This window comes from Schistocerca cancellata, unplaced genomic scaffold (genome assembly GCF_023864275.1).
Source record: "Schistocerca cancellata isolate TAMUIC-IGC-003103 unplaced genomic scaffold, iqSchCanc2.1 HiC_scaffold_400, whole genome shotgun sequence".
NCBI classification, from domain to species: Eukaryota; Metazoa; Arthropoda; class Insecta; order Orthoptera; family Acrididae; genus Schistocerca; species Schistocerca cancellata.
Window position 1 is genome coordinate 1 of NW_026046417.1, and position 5,000 is coordinate 5,000.

At 55.4% G+C, this 5,000-nt stretch overlaps 2 non-coding genes across 2 annotated transcripts; both read right to left on the reverse strand.

The window, feature by feature from the left end:
- Positions 1 to 258: 258 nt before the first annotated feature.
- LOC126119606 (5.8S ribosomal RNA) lies at positions 259 to 413 on the reverse strand. Its single transcript, XR_007525908.1, has one exon. It is a non-coding gene; the product is annotated as a 5.8S ribosomal RNA (ribosomal RNA).
- Positions 414 to 762: 349 nt separating this feature from the next.
- On the reverse strand, positions 763 to 2,669 carry LOC126119619 (small subunit ribosomal RNA). The gene has a single exon (XR_007525920.1). It is a non-coding gene; the product is annotated as a small subunit ribosomal RNA (ribosomal RNA).
- Between the last annotated feature and the right edge of the window lie 2,331 nt (positions 2,670 to 5,000).

The window sequence follows — 5,000 nt, forward strand, 5'->3', positions numbered from 1 at the left end:
TGTTAGTTTCTTTTCTCCGCTTAGTAATATGCTTAAATTCAGCGGGTAGTCTCGCCTGCTCTGAGGTCGTTGTACGAGGTGTCGCACGCCACACCGCCAGCCGGCTGTGCACGCTACCTGAGAAAGTACCGGTATGCGAACCGCCAGGCGACGGGCGCGCATCGCACGTTTGAGGAGACGCGGCCGGCCCCACAGGCGGCCACGACACTCCCAGGTCTCCGAAGCGGGACAAACGCCGCGCGCTTCAGTATACGTAGCCGACCCTCAGCCAGACGTGGCCCGGGAACGGAATCCATGGACCGCAATGTGCGTTCGAAACGTCGATGTTCATGTGTCCTGCAGTTCACATGTCGACGCGCAATTTGCTGCGTTCTTCATCGACCCACGAGCCGAGTGATCCACCGTCCTGGGTGATCTTTTTCATTTAGTTTCCACTGTCTCTTTCAAGACAGTTGCATAGGCGGGACTGAGGCGTTTGACGGCCCCTGTTCAGCATTCCTGTGTCCAACGGCCTCACGGCCGATGGGCGTCGTACGGCTCCACACCGGAGCGGACAGGCACTCGGCGAAAGTCATTCAAAACCGGCGCGAGGCGCCAGGTGCCGCAGGCCAGCCGCTCCAGAGCTTCAGCGCTCGTACCACACAACATTTCCGTTAGTTTTGAGAGGCACGCGTGGTTCCGCACGCGGCGCACGGCTGCTGCCGTACAGGTAGCGTGTTGCGCGACACGACACGCACATCGAAAGACATGCAGTCTAGTCGGTAATGATCCTTCCGCAGGTTCACCTACGGAACCTTGTTACGACTTTTACTTCCTCTAAATGATCAAGTTTGGTCATCTTTCCGGTAGCATCGGCAACGACAGAGTCGATGCCGCGTACCAGTCCGAAGACCTCACTAAATCATTCAATCGGTAGTAGCGACGGGCGGTGTGTACAAAGGGCAGGGACGTAATCAACGCGAGCTTATGACTCGCGCTTACTGGGAATTCCTCGTTCATGGGGAACAATTGCAAGCCCCAATCCCTAGCACGAAGGAGGTTCAGCGGGTTACCCCGACCTTTCGGCCTAGGAAGACACGCTGATTCCTTCAGTGTAGCGCGCGTGCGGCCCAGAACATCTAAGGGCATCACAGACCTGTTATTGCTCAATCTCGTGCGGCTAGAAGCCGCCTGTCCCTCTAAGAAGAAAAGTAATCGCTGACAGCACGAAGGATGTCACGCGACTAGTTAGCAGGCTAGAGTCTCGTTCGTTATCGGAATTAACCAGACAAATCGCTCCACCAACTAAGAACGGCCATGCACCACCACCCACCGAATCAAGAAAGAGCTATCAATCTGTCAATCCTTCCGGTGTCCGGGCCTGGTGAGGTTTCCCGTGTTGAGTCAAATTAAGCCGCAGGCTCCACTCCTGGTGGTGCCCTTCCGTCAATTCCTTTAAGTTTCAGCTTTGCAACCATACTTCCCCCGGAACCCAAAAGCTTTGGTTTCCCGGAGGCTGCCCGCCGAGTCATCGGAGGAACTGCGGCGGATCGCTGGCTGGCATCGTTTATGGTTAGAACTAGGGCGGTATCTGATCGCCTTCGAACCTCTAACTTTCGTTCTTGATTAATGAAAACATACTTGGCAAATGCTTTCGCTTCTGTTCGTCTTGCGACGATCCAAGAATTTCACCTCTAACGTCGCAATACGAATGCCCCCGCCTGTCCCTATTAATCATTACCTCGGGTTCCGAAAACCAACAAAATAGAACCGAGGTCCTATTCCATTATTCCATGCACACAGTATTCAGGCGGGCTTGCTGCTTTAAGCACTCTAATTTGTTCAAAGTAAACGTGCCGGCCCACCCAGACACTCAATAAAGAGCACCTTGGTAGGATTTCAACGGGGTCCGCCTCGGGACGCACGAACACGCACGAGGCGGTCGCACGCCTTCGGCTCGCCCCACCGGCAGGACGTCCCACGATACATGCCAGTTAAACACCGACGGGCGGTGAACCAACAGCGTGGGACACAAATCCAACTACGAGCTTTTTAACCGCAACAACTTTAATATACGCTATTGGAGCTGGAATTACCGCGGCTGCTGGCACCAGACTTGCCCTCCAATAGATACTCGTTAAAGGATTTAAAGTGTACTCATTCCGATTACGGGGCCTCGGATGAGTCCCGTATCGTTATTTTTCGTCACTACCTCCCCGTGCCGGGAGTGGGTAATTTGCGCGCCTGCTGCCTTCCTTGGATGTGGTAGCCGTTTCTCAGGCTCCCTCTCCGGAATCGAACCCTGATTCCCCGTTACCCGTTACAACCATGGTAGGCGCAGAACCTACCATCGACAGTTGATAAGGCAGACATTTGAAAGATGCGTCGCCGGTACGAGGACCGTGCGATCAGCCCAAAGTTATTCAGAGTCACCAAGGCAAACGGACCGGACGAGCCGACCGATTGGTTTTGATCTAATAAAAGCGTCCCTTCCATCTCTGGTCGGGACTCTGTTTGCATGTATTAGCTCTAGAATTACCACAGTTATCCAAGTAACGTGGGTACGATCTAAGGAACCATAACTGATTTAATGAGCCATTCGCGGTTTCACCTTAATGCGGCTTGTACTGAGACATGCATGGCTTAATCTTTGAGACAAGCATATGACTACTGGCAGGATCAACCAGGGAGCTGCGTCAACTAGAGCTGAGCAGCCGGCCGCCCGGGAGTGTGTCCCGGGGGCCCCGCGCGAACACGCAAGCGTCCGCTCAATTATTCTGCAAACAGGAGGAGGCTGGGCTCCCCTGCACAATACACCTCGAAACCCTCTCAGGTCCCGGCGGCGCGCAGCGCCGTCCTAAGTACTTGGTCGGGTTCGAGAGAGGCGCAATCGCCCGGAGTTAGGCGAGTAGACGCTTTAGGTGCGACCACCCGTGCTCCCAACTGAGCTTGCCGCTGCCGACAGAGGCCCGGGAGCGTGCTGTCGTGGCATTGCCGGCGGGAGACAACACGCGCCACCTACGGTGACCGGCAGCTCCAACGCCAGCGCCACAGAAGGGCAAAGGCCCCACGTGGGTGCCGAAGCGAACTCTCCAGCACAGCGCACGTGCCAACACGTCCGCACAACTGCGATACAAACCACCAGCGAGAACCGCTGGGGCGACCGAGCAGCAGACGGCGTCGCGGCGCCGAGTGCCGGGCGGCGGCGCATCCTCAACGCACACAGTCCTCAATCGGACCAGCACACTGCAGATGTCCACCGCGCTTCGCACCGGGTCCGCGAGGACCCACTTTGGCTGCACGGCGCCGCGCGCAGGGTGCCCCGGCGCGCAGCTGCGCCGCCTGCCGCGTCCGTCGGCCGGCGCGCCTGCCACTGGGCGCCCCCACCAGCCGGCTGTAGCGCGTGCGCCCACGCACCGCGCGGCCAGCACGCCGGGCGGCCCCCCCTCACCGCCGGGGACAGTCCCACCCACCCACAGCCGCGTATCGCTTCACACCCAGATTCACATTCACGTTCGTTGGTATGGTGGGGACCGCTTCGTAGCTGTACCGATCGTTGCCCTCACAGATGTACCTCCAGCAAGATCAACCGCACCACAACGGGTTACCAGTTGTTCATTTGCGTAACGTCACAGTAAACGTACACGTCCATCCCCGTTTGCAAAGTCAACTATTATTGCATGCCTGCCTGTCAGGTGTCAAGACACACTACATTCGCTCACATCCACGCAACAAAATGTGCCCGACTAGAGGGCACGTGGAAGGTGCCCCCGTACATATGCGATCTCCATTGCGCGACCAACTGTCAACCGGCCTCTGTAGCATGTCGCAGATGTGGAACGCGGGGCACCGTGCTATCACATTGTGTGAGAAGAGACTACTACGTCTGCATACACGCGCCACTACATGAACAGACGGCTCATGCTGATCGCCATCCACTGCGTCCATTACTCCCACACGTCTCTATGGCGTACCACACTGCAATGCAGCTGTTATGGGGAGATGACACATAGCTGTGTACACAACATTCTGAGCCGGTTGCGGTTGGACAACAATACATTAATGTAACGTGTCATATGCCAATTACAGAGCAGGGTAAGGCACAACGTGGGTTAGGTTAAGGCACAACGTGGGTTAGGTTAAGGCACAACGTGGGTTAGGTTAAGGCACAACGTGGGTTAGGTTAAGGCACAACGTGGGTTAGGTTAAGGCACAACGTGGGTTAGGTTAAGGCACAACGTGGGTTAGGTTAAGGCACAACGTGGTTAGGTTAAGGCACAACGTGGGTTAGGTTAAGGCACAACGTGGGTTAGGTTAAGCCACAACGTGGGTTAGGTTAAGCCACAACGTGGGTTAGGTTAAGCCACAACGTGGGTTAGGTTAAGCCACAACGTGGGTTAGGTTAAGCCACAACGTGGTTAGGTTAAGCCACAACGTGGGTTAGGTTAAGGCACAACGTGGGTTAGGTTAAGGCACAACGTGGGTTAGGTTAAGGCACAACGTGGGTTAGGTTAAGGCACAACGTGGGTTAGGTTAAGGCACAACGTGGGTTAGGTTAAGCCACAACGTGGGTTAGGTTAAGCCACAACGTGGGTTAGGTTAAGCCACAACGTGGGTTAGGTTAAGCCACAACGTGGGTTAGGTTAAGCCACAACGTGGGTTAGGTTAAGCCACAACGTGGGTTAGGTTAAGCCACAACGTGGGTTAGGTTAAGCCACAACGTGGGTTAGGTTAAGCCACAACGTGGGTTAGGTTAAGCCACAAACGTGGGTTAGGTTAAGCCACACGTGGGTTAGGTTAAGCCACAACGTGGGTTAGGTTAAGCCACAACGTGGGTTAGGTTAAGCCACAACGTGGGTTAGGTTAAGCCACAACGTGGGTTAGGTTAAGCCACAACGTGGGTTAGGTTAAGCCACAACGTGGGTTAGGTTAAGGCACAACGTGGGTTAGGTTAAGGCACAACGTGGGTTAGGTTAAGGCACAACATGGGGGTAGATTGCGGTACAAATTGCGTGACATTG